The sequence below is a fragment of the Bombina bombina genome, chromosome 11, assembly GCF_027579735.1.
Source record: "Bombina bombina isolate aBomBom1 chromosome 11, aBomBom1.pri, whole genome shotgun sequence".
NCBI classification, from domain to species: Eukaryota; Metazoa; Chordata; class Amphibia; order Anura; family Bombinatoridae; genus Bombina; species Bombina bombina.
The window spans coordinates 192,203,051-192,215,802 of record NC_069509.1 but is presented as its reverse complement, the minus strand read 5'-3'; the positions used below and the strand labels follow the sequence as shown (position 1 = coordinate 192,215,802).

At 39.1% G+C, this 12,752-nt stretch overlaps 1 protein-coding gene across 1 annotated transcript in view; it reads right to left on the bottom strand.

Annotated features, from left to right (window-relative positions):
- Positions 1-12,752, bottom strand: part of GSG1L (GSG1 like) — a 174,185-nt gene that overhangs the window by 16,878 nt on the left and 144,555 nt on the right.

Here is a 12,752-nt window from a genome sequence, read left to right as displayed (position 1 = left end):
CTATGACCTCACATTAATGTCAGCACTTCTCTGCGTTTCTCTCAGTTCAACAACTTCCATTTTCTGTCCAGCTGTTGTCTTTCCCCAGAACCCTGGTTGATGTTGCAAAATGCTATTCACTTATTGTTGTTAATTTTACTGTATGTATCTTTATTTAATTTATGGTATAAAACAAAACCAATATTAAAAAATGAATGCACAATAAGGTGTCTCACATTGAAAAACATATTTAAAGAGGGGGGAGGGTTAGTGGGTGGGAGTGGCTTACATTTTGAGCCCTATCTCAGCAGATATGCTTTTGGCAGCTTTGATAAATTATCAACAAGAAATTTTTTTTTCTGTGTCTGATCAAATAAAAAAATAAAAAATAAAAAAATAAAAAATAAAAAAAGAGAGTGTGCCCTTCAATAAAAGTAAAAATTGCACACGCTCAAAAGAAAATTATACATAAACTTAAACTTATATATTGTATCCCTTTCTGTCTGGTATTTTCTTTGCTGTATTATATTATACTTTTCTTTTGAGTGTGTGCAAATTTTACTCAGAGATTTCAACTCCTTTTATTGAAGGTTCCGCTTTTTATTTTATATTTTTTTGTTTTTAAATAATATACTTTTTGTTTTCATTTCTCTGTAGTCTGCAGCTAAAGTAAAATGATCATGACTTTTTTACTGCTGCATTTTGTCATATGTTGTCAGTATCTGTTGTTACCAGGACAGGTGGTGGTTAATGTCTGTGACCAGTGAATTTTTTGTTATGCATAATCATGATGGCTTTGTGCATGTGATCACAATTCACCTGCACATGTCTTCATGCATTTCATGTCATCACAATTCACCTGCACATGTCTTCATGCATTTCATGTCATCACAATTCACCTGCACAGTCTTCATGCATTTCATGTCATCACAATTCACCTGCACATGTCTTCATGCATTTCATGTCATCACATGCCGTCACCTGCACATGGCTTCATGCATTTCGTGTCATCACAATTCACCTGCACATGTCTTCATGCATTTCATGTCATCACAACTCACCTGCACATGTCTTCACAGATTTTATGTCATCACAACTCACCTGCACATGGCTTCATGCATTTCATGTCATCACAACTCCACCTGCACATGGCTTCCACGCATTTCATGTCATCACAACTCACCTGCACATGTCTTCAATGCATTTCATGCCATCACATGCCGTCACCTGCACATGTCTTCATGCATTTCATGTCATCACAATTCACCTGCACATGTGTTCATGCATTTCATGTCATCACAACTCACCTGCACATGTCTTCATGCATTTTATGCCATCACATGCCGTCACCTACACATGTCTTCATGCATTTCATGTCATCACAATTCACCTGCACATGTGTTCATGCATTTCATGTCATCACAACTCACCTGCACATGTCTTCATGCATTTCATGTCATCACAACTCACCTGCACATGTCTTCATGCATTCATGTCATCACAACTCACCTGCACAAAGCTTCATTCATTTCATGTCATCACAACTCACCTGCACATAGCTTCACAAATTTCATGTCATCACAACTCACCTGCACATGTATTCACGCATTTCATGTCATCACAACTCACCTGCACATGTCTTCACAGATTTTATGTCATCACAACTCACCTGCACATGGCTTCATGCATTTCATGTCATCACAACTCACCTGCACATGGCTTCACGCATTTCATGTCATCACAAACTCACCTGCACATGTCTTCATGCATTTCATGCCATCACATGCCGTCACCTGCACATGTCTTCATGCATTTCATGTCATCACAACTCACCTGCACATGTGTTCATGCATTTCATGTCATCACAACTCACCTGCACATGTCTTAATGCATTTTATGCCATCACATGCCGTCACCTACACATGTCTTCATGCATTTCAATGTCATCACAATTCACCTGCACATGTGTTCATGCATTTCATGTCATCACAACTCACCTGCACATGTCTTCATGCATTTCATGTCATCACAACTCACCTGCACATGTCTTCATGCATTTCATGTCATCACAACTCACCTGCACAAAGCTTCATGCATTTCATGTCATCACAACTCACCTGCACATAGCTTCACAAATTTCATGTCATCACAACTCACCTGCACATGTATTCACGCATTTCATGTTCATCACAACTCACCTGCACATGGCTTCACACATTTCATGTCATCACAACTCACCTGCACATGTCTTCATGTATTTCATGTCATCACAACTCACCTGCACATGTCTTCATGCATTTCATGTCATCACAATTCACCTGCACATGTCTTCATGCATTTCATGTCAACACAAACTCACCTGCACATGTCTTCATGCATTTCATGTCATCACAACTCTCCTGCACATGTCTTCATGCAATTCATGTCATCACAACTCACTGGCACATGTCTTCATGCATTTCATGTCATCACATGCCGTCACCTGCACATGGCTTCACACATTTCATGTAATCACAACTCACCTGCACATGGCTTCACACATTTCATGTCATCACAACTCACCTGCACATGGCTTCATGCATTTTCATGTCATCACATGCCGTCACCTGCACATGTCTTCATGCGTTTCATGTCATCACATGCAGTCACCTGCACATGTCTTCATGGATTTCATGTCATCACAATTCACCTGCACATGGCTTCACACATTTCATGTCATCGCATGCCGTCCACCTGCACATGTCTTCATGCATTTCATGTCATCACAAACTCACCTGCACATGGCTTCATGCATTTCATGTCATCACAATTCACCTGCACATGTCTTCATGCATTTCATGTCATCACAACTCACCTGCACATGTCTTCATGCATTTCATGTCATCACAACTCACCTGCACATGTCTTCATGCATTTCATGTCATCACAACTCACCTGCACAAAGCTTCATTCATTTCATGTCATCACAACTCACCTGCACATGTCTTCATGCATTTCATGTCATCACAACTCACCTGCACATGTCCTTCATGCATTTCATGTCATCACAATTCACCTGCACATGTCTTCATGCATTTCATGTCATCACAACTCACCTGCACATGTCTTCATGCATTTCATGTCATCACAATTCACCTGCACATGTGTTCATGCATTTCATGTCATCACAACTCACCTGCACATGTCTTCATGCATTTCATGTCATCACAACTCACCTGCACATGTCTTCATGCATTTCATGTCATCACAACCACCTGCACAAAGCTTCATTCATTTCTATGTCATCACAACTCACCTGCACATGTCTTCATGTATTTCATGTCATCACAACTCACCTGCACATGTCTTCATGCATTTCATGTCATCACAATTCACCTGCACATGTCTTCATGCATTTCATGTCATCACAACTCACCTGCACATGTCTTCATGCATTTCATGTCATCACAACTCACCTGCACATGTCTTCATGCATTTCATGTCATCACAACTCACCTGCACATGTCTTCATGCATTTCATGTCGTCACAATTCACCTGCACATGTCTTCATGCATTTCATGTCATCACAACTCACCTGCACATGTCTTCATGCATTTCATGTCATCACAACCTCACCTGCACCTGTCTTCATGCATTTAATGTCATCACAACTCACCCTGCACATGTCTTCATGCATTTCATGTCATCCACAACTCACTGGCACTTGTCTTCATGCATTTCATGTCATCACATGCCGTCACCTGCACATGGCTTCAACACATTTCATGTCATCACAACTCACCTGCACATGGCCTTCACACATTTCATGTCATCACAATTCACCTGCACATGGCTTCATGCATTTCATGTCATCACATGCCGTCACCTGCACATGGCTTCACACATTTCATGTCATCACAACTCACCTGCACATGGCTTCATGCATTTCATGTCATCACATGCCGTCACCCTGCACATGGCTTCACACATTTCATGTCATCACAACTCACCTGCACATGGCTTCACACATTTCATGTTATCACAACTCACCTGCACATGGCTTCATGCATTCATGTCATCACATGCCGTCACCTGCACATGTCTTCATGCGTTTCCTGTTATCACAACTCACCTGCACATGTCATCACACAGTTCATGTCATCACATACCCATCACCTGCACATGGCTTCACGCATTTCATGTAATCATAAACTAACCTGCAAATGGCTTTACGCATTTCATGTCATCAAATGCCCACCACCTGTCTATGGCTTCAAGCATTTCATGTTATCACATACCTATCACATGCACAGGGCTTCAAGTATTTGATGTCATCATTTCTTGCTGTATCTACTCAATTATGTTTTTTTAGTTCTAAACCACAGTTGCCCTTCCTGCCTTTGCCTGAACCCTTTCAGTTTGCTGAGCAATTCTGTGTTATATCAATTATATGACCAGTTTACATGTCACTGGTTAACTGTTCTTTGATGTTCATGTCACTTTGTGATGCATGGAAGGTAGTCTAATTGTGCTATCAGTTTGATAAATACTGAAAAGGTTTCCTAAATAATACTAATAAAAAAACCTATGATCTCCAAAGTACAAAATGTGAAAACACCGCAAACTTCAGTATGAATGTTGAAAAAGTAACAGTTTATGTTTCGGTAATGACTGCCTGTATACAATGTTAATTTAACTCTGTAAACCAGAGGCTTCTTAGAATTTCTGTTTTATTCATCAGGGCACAGTAGCATTATCTGCTACATTAACTTTAAGTTTATGCTGCTGTCCAGCTGCTCCTCTGCTGACCTGAAGATGTTCCCATAGAAATAGCTTTACCAATGGATTTTCATTATTAATTAAATTAATTCCAAATGTCCTCATAGACAGATATAGGACAACCTTATATTATCACACAAACAAATATTCTCAGCTGTTTATATATTAAAATATAAATAATACGATTAAATACTGTATATTAAGGATGCTAAATCATTTTCCTTCATTTTCCTTCCATAATATTTGTACTCAATGGGGTCCATTTATCATTGTGCGGACGACATGATCCGCTATAGCGAACCATGACCACTGCGTCTTAACACCTGTTTCTGGCGAGCCTGAAGGCTTGCGCGGAAACAAGGGCAACAGGGGCCATTTGGCCCTTGTTAAATAGACCCCAATATCTTTTCTGCTTTGTTCTATATGATTATCTGTAAGCAACCTTTATTTTTTTTTGCTGAATCATTTATTTATGTTTAAGTGAAGTGATCGGTGCTTGCAAGTTTACTTGCATCTATCTTGCACCCAATGGGTTAAACTTCTGGTGCTGCTTTCAGAGCAATAAAATAATAAATATTCATCACTAAACAATGCCTAAAATGCAGACAGTACTCTGCTATACAAATATTAAAAACAGTCTAAATAGCACTGACTATCTGTACCATCTGAACTTGTTATTGAATTGAAGATTAATTGGAACTGCATCTCGAGAAAAGCAACGCAATAACTGCCAAATGCCCAAATCATCTGTATCCTTGAGATGGCTGATGAATGACTTTCTGATTAATTGTACAGTAGGAATGTGATTTAATTTGCAGTGTTTGTGCCCAGCTGAATAAACATCTATTTGAATAGATGAGTGCTGGTGTTGGTATGTACCTTTACGGCACTCCTGAGTGACAGCATATGTTAATAACCTTGCGGAGACATGTAGAGACACTTATGTCTCTTCTGGATGATTTCAGCCCATAAATTACCATTTTCAGCGTCACCGTGGGACAGATAAAGATGGAAGAGGCTAAAAGGGGGACAGTGAAAAGAGATGGAAACGATTTGCCACCAACTGAGAGTGGGAGGATTTGGGAAAAAGGTAGAAAATGAGAAGAGGAAGAGCAGAATATTTGCTACCAGCCTGTCTATTTAATGCTGAGAATAAGACATTCTCCCTATTACACGTGTGCATTTGGTTTCAGGTGAATGACAAAAACGTACAGTTTACCCTATTTAGGGACAGATTACAAGTGGAGCGCAAAGTTTGATTTCCTGAGGGTGATATTTACGCTCCATTTAGTAATACCAAATGCAAATATGATCACCTAAGTAGGTGGGAATCTGCAGGAATGTTTACTACAGAGCAAAATAATATCAGGGCACCATGTGTGTCATGAGAGAGTTTCTTGCTGTACACGTGAGCTGCACATCATTCTATGCCTAGTGGCACACTGGCATCAAAAATAGGTACAGGTGTTTTTATATAAGTAGTATAATTACAAGGGGCACACTTGCCCCCTGGTGCCACCCATGCCTGAGACTATACTGAAGATCTGATGGTCACCTGATGTCACCAGTTCCTGGGACAACCATGTCTGAGTATATACTGAAGATCTGATGGTCACCTGGTGCCACCAGTTCCCAGGACACCCATGCCTGAGTATATACTGAAGATCTGACTGTCACCTGGTGCCACCAGTTCCCGGGACACCCATGCCTGAGTATATACTGAAGATCTGACAGTTACCTGGTGCCACCAGTTCCAGGGACACCCATGCCTAAGTTTATACTGAAGATCAGACGGTCACCTGGTGCCACCAGTTCCAGGGACACCCTTGCCTGAGTATGTACTGAAGATCTGACTGTCACCTGGTGCAACCAGTTCCTGGGACACCCATGCCTGAGTATATACTGAAGATCTGACGGTCACCTGGTGACACAAGTTCCCAAGGACACCCATGCGATGAGTATATACTGAAAATCTGACGGTCACCTGGTGCCACGAGTTCCAGGAACACCCATGCCTGAGTATGTACTGAAGGTCTGACAGTCACCTGGTGCCATTAGTTCCCAGGACACCTATGCCTGAGTATGTACTGAAGATCTGATGGTCACCTGGTGCCACCAGTTCCAGGAAACAACCCATGCCTGAGTATGTACTGAAAATCTGAAGGTCACCTGGTGCCACCAGTTCCAGGAACACCCATGCCTGAGTATGTACTGAAGATCTGACGGTCACCTGGTGCCATTAGTTCCCAGGACACCCATGCCTGAGTATATACTGAAGATCTGGTGGTCACCTGGTGACACCAGTTCCCAGGACACCCATGCCTGAGTATATACTGAAGATCTGATGGTCACCTGGTGACACCAGTTCCCAGGACACCCATGCCTGAGTGATACTGAAGATCTGACTGTCCCCTGGTGCCACCAGTTCCTGGGACACCCATGCCTGAGTATGTACTGAAGATCTGAAGGTCACCTGGTGCCATTAGTTCCCAGGACACCCATGCCTGAGTATGTACTGAAGATCTGATGGTCACCTGGTGCCACCAGTTCCAGGAACACCCATGCCTGAGTATATACTGAAGATCTGACGGTCACCTGGTGCCATTAGTTCCCAAGACACCCATGCCTCAGTGTGTACTGAAGATCTGATGGCCACTTGGTGCCACCAGTTCCCGGGACACCCATGCCTGAGTACATACTGAATTTCTGATGGTCACCTGGTGCCACCAGTTCCCAGGACACCCATGCCTGAGTATATACTAAAGATCTGACTGTTACCTGGTGCCACCAGTTCCCGGACACATAATGCTTGAGTATATACTGAAGATCTGACGGTCACCTGGTGCCACCAGTTCCTGGGACTCCCATGCCTGAGTGGTGTACTGAAGATCTTATGGTCACCTGGTGCCCACCAGTTCCTGGGACACCCATGCCTGAGTGTATACTGAAGATCTGACGGTCACCATGCCTAAAGATCTGATAGTCACATTCTGATTGGAACAGCCAATAGAATGTGAGCTCAATCCGATTGGCTGATTGGATCAGCCAATCGGATTGAACTTCAATCCGATCGGCTGATTGAATCAGCCAATAGGATTTTTCCTACCTTAATTCCGATTGGCTGATAGGATTCTATCAGCCAATCGGAATTCAAGGGGACGCCATCTTGGATGACATCACTTAAAGGAACCTTCATTCAGTCGTCGGCCGTCAGAAGAAGAGGATGCTCCACGTCGGATGTCTTCAAGATGGACACGGCTCTGCTCCGAAGGATGAAGATAGAAGATCCCGCCTGGATGAAGACTTCTGTTGTCTGGAGGACCTCTTCTGCCCCGATCGGATGAAGACTTCTGCCGTATGGAGGACCTTTTGTACCCGGCTTCTTGGAGGACTTCGGCCCGTCTGGGTGAAGACATCTCAAGGTAGGGTGATCTTCAAGGGGTTAGTGTTAGGTTTTATTAAGGGGGGGATTGGGTGGGTTTTAGAGTAGGGTTAAGTGTGTAGGTGGTGGGTTTTAAATGTTGGGGTGGGTTGTATTTCTTTTTTTACAGGTAAAAGAGCTGATTACTTTGGGGCAATGCCCTGCAAAAAAGCCCTTTTAAGGGCTATTTGTAATTTAGTATAGGGTAGGGAATTTTATTATTTTGGTGGGCTTTTTTATTTTATTAGGGGGCTTAGATTAGGTGTAATTAGTTTAAACTTCTTGTATTTCTTTTTTATTTTCTGTAATTTAGTGGGGGGGTTGTACTTTAGTTTATTTTAGTTAATTTTATTTAATTTTAGCTAATTGTAGTTAATTAATTTAATTTATTTAATGATAGTGTAGTGTTAGGTGTAATTGTAACTTAGGTTAGGGTTTATTTTACAGGTAAATTTGTATTTATTTTAACTAGGTAGCTATTAAATAGTTAATAACTATTTATTAACTATTGTACCTAGTTAAAATAAATACAAAGTTGCCTGTAAAATAAAAATAAATCCTAAAATAGCTACAATGTAATTATTAATTATATTGTAGCTATCTTAGGGTTTATTTTATAGGTAAGTATTTCGTTTTAAATAGGAATAATTGAGTTAATAATAGTAAATTTATTTAGATGTATTTAAATATTATTTAAGTTATGGAGGTGTTAGGGTTAGACTTTAGGGGTTAATAACTTTAGGTTTAGGGGTTAATAACTTTAATATAGTGGTGGCGACGTTGGCGGCGGCAGATTAGGGGTTAATACATTTAATAGGCTATGTGGGCTATGGCGGTTTAGGGGTTAATACTTGAATAGTTTAAATGGCATTGTGGGCTATGGCGGTTTAGGGGTTAATAATTTAGTTATTACTTGCGGTGTGGGTTTGATGGCGGATATAGGGGTTAATAGTTTAGGCATATTGCTTTGTGTGGGGTTGTCGGTCTAGGGGTTAATACATTTATTATTAGTAGTGAGAGGGGGGATTGTGGATATAGGGGTTTTACGTGTCGGGTTTATTTTTGGGAGGCGTGTTAGACTGTTACGGGAGATTTAAAATTTTATTTACTTTTCTTAGGCGCCGGCAGTTTCTAAAGTGCCGTAAGTCACTGGCAACTCCAGAAATTTGTACTTACGCTTATTTCTGGACATTGTTAGTTTATCCAACTTACGGCACTTTATGAACTGCCGGCGGGGTTTATGTAATACCCCAATGTGCGAGGTGAAATTACGGGCGAAGCAGGTTTCCACGGTTGCGCCAAAACCTGCGCCGTATATTTGATTGCGCCCTTAGTGTCACTTTAACGTATTATACAACTGCACAGCTCTAGGGGATAATAAACAGGAATCTCCCCACCAGGATGAATTTAATAAACCATGAAGACCTTTCCTACAAAACCTAAGGACATGTCATGGTGTTTGGAGTTTCTGTAGTATATATCAAGCCAAACCATTTTGTGGACCCTGAGAGAGTTACACATCTATTTTTTTTTAATGCAAGAGAATTTCCACCCAAGTTCAGACCCCCCTGGTGTGAGAAGTCTGTTCTTATATAGAGCCAGATAATGAGTGGAGAGGTATTAATTGCTCCTGCTCGGGCGCTAACTTCGCTAGAGGTAAGCTTTGTGTGCATGTCAGATAGCGCTTGTATTGCCAGTTCAAAGTAAAACGTTTTCGCTTGTGCACTAACCCGATGCGCGCAAAAAGCCGAAGTTAGAATATCTCAACAGTGTTAACTTATTCACCCATAAAAGTCAATGAAGCAAGAAAAATAGAAAAAAACTAACACCCTACTCACCGCAAACCTGATCACATATTCTCAAGTGCACTAACCCGACATGAAAATATTAATATTTCACATTCTAATGTTCTTCACATAGAAGAATATGTTCTATTTATATTTCTACATATATCAAATGTATTTTAGTACAAAATATATCTATACCTATCTAGATAGACGATTATATATAGGTATAGATATATACAGATATATATAAGAATATCTATTTAATAATACATAGAACATATGCTGCTATGTGCATAACATTAGAATGTGAAATATTTACAGTAAATACACAGTTTAACACTTTATTATATATGAATATTGCTTTTACATGTTTTCATTTACTTGACTGCAAAGGGCTCCAATGCACTTTATATATATATATGTCTTCATATGTATTTATGTGTTTATATATGTCTTCATATGTATTTATGTGTGTATATATGTCTTCATATGTATTTATGTGTTTATATATGTCTTCATATGTATTTATGTGTTTATATATGTCTTCATATGTATTTATGTGTTTATATATGTCTTCATATGTATTTATGTGTGTATATATATCTTCATATGTATTTATGTGTGTATATATATCTTCATATGTATTTATGTGTTTATATATGTCTTCATATGTATTTATGTGTGTATATATCTTCATATGTATTTATGTGTGTATATATGTCTTCATATGTATTTATGTGTGTATATATGTCTTCATATGTATTTATGTGTTTATATATGTCTTCATATGTATTTATGTGTTTATATATGTCTTCATATGTATTTATGTGTTTATATATGTCTTCATATGTATTTATGTGTGTATATATATCTTCATATGTATTTATGTGTGTATATATGTCTTCATATGTATTTATGTGTTTATATATGTCTTCATATGTATTTATGTGTGTATATATGTCTTCATATGTATTTATGTGTGTATATATGTCTTCATATGTATTTATGTGTTTATATATGTCTTCATATGTATTTATGTGTTTATATATGTCTTCATATGTATTTATGTGTGTATATATGTCTTCATATGTATTTATGTGTTTATATATGTCTTCATATGTATTTATGTGTTTATATATGTCTTCATATGTATTTATGTGTGTATATATATCTTCATATGTATTTATGTGTGTATATATATCTTCATATGTATTTATGTGTTTATATATGTCTTCATATGTATTTATGTGTGTATATATCTTCATATGTATTTATGTGTGTATATATGTCTTCATATGTATTTATGTGTGTATATATGTCTTCATATGTATTTATGTGTTTATATATGTCTTCATATGTATTTATGTGTTTATATATGTCTTCATATGTATTTATGTGTTTATATATGTCTTCATATGTATTTATGTGTTTATATATGTCTTCATATGTATTTATGTGTGTATATATATCTTCATATGTATTTATGTGTGTATATATGTCTTCATATGTATTTATGTGTGTATATATGTCTTCATATGTATTTATGTGTTTATATATGTCTCCTGTGTGTGTGTAACACTGGTATGACAGAGTCTCCAGTGTGTATACAACGCTGATATTTAAAGGGACAGTCTAGTAAAAAATTAAACTTTCAGGATTCACATAGGGAATGCAATTTTAAACAACTTTCCAATTTACTTTTGTCATAAAATTTGCTTTGTTCAATTGGTATTATTTGTTGAAAGCTAAACCTAGGTAGGATCATATGCTAATTTCTAAGCCCTTGAAGGTCGCCTTTTATCTCAGTGCATTTTGACAGTTTTTCACAGCTAGACAGTGCTAGTTCATGGGTGTCATATAGATAACATTGTGCTCACTCCCGTGGAGTTATTTATTAGCCCACACTGATTGGTTAAAATGCATGTCAGTCAAAAGAACTGAGATAAGAGGGCAGTCCACAGAGGCTTAGATACAAGGTAATCACAGAGGTAAAAATGATATTAATATAACCGTATTGGTTATGCAAAACTGGGTAATGGGTAATAAAGGGGACAGTCTACACCAAAATTGTTATTGTTTAAAAAGATATACGCCTAGATTTAGAGTTCTGCGGCCAAAGGGGTGCGTTAGCTACGCTTGCTTTTTTTCTCCCGCACCTTTTAAATACCGCTGGTATTTAGAGTTCACAGAAGGGCTGGGTTTTCAGTGCGTTAGGCTTCAAAAAGGGAGCGTAGAGCATAATTTAACGCCACTGCAACTCTAGATACCAGCGGTGCTTACGGATGCGGCCAGCTTCAAAAACGTGCTCGTGCACGATATCCCCATAGAAAACAATGGGGCAGTTTGAGCTGAAAAAAAAAACACCTGCAAAAAAGCCGCGTTCAGCTCTTAACGCAGCCCCATTGTTTTCTATGGGGAAACACTTCCTACGTCTGCACCTAACACTCTAACATGTACCCCGAGTCTAAACACCCCTAGCCTTACACTTATTAACCCCTAATCTGCCGTCCCCGCTATCGCTGACACCTGCATATTTTTTTTAACCCCTAATCTGCCGCTCCGTATACCGCCGCTACCTACATTATACCTATGTACCCCTAATCTGCTGCCCCTAACACCGCCGACCCTAACACCGCCGACCCCTATATTATATTTATTAACCCCTAATCTGCCCCCCACAACGTCGCTGCCAGCTACCTACAATAATTAACCCCTAATCTGCCGATCGGAGCTCACCGCTACTATAATAAATGTATTAACCCCTAAAGCTAAGTCTAACCCTAACACTAACACCCCCCCTAAGTTA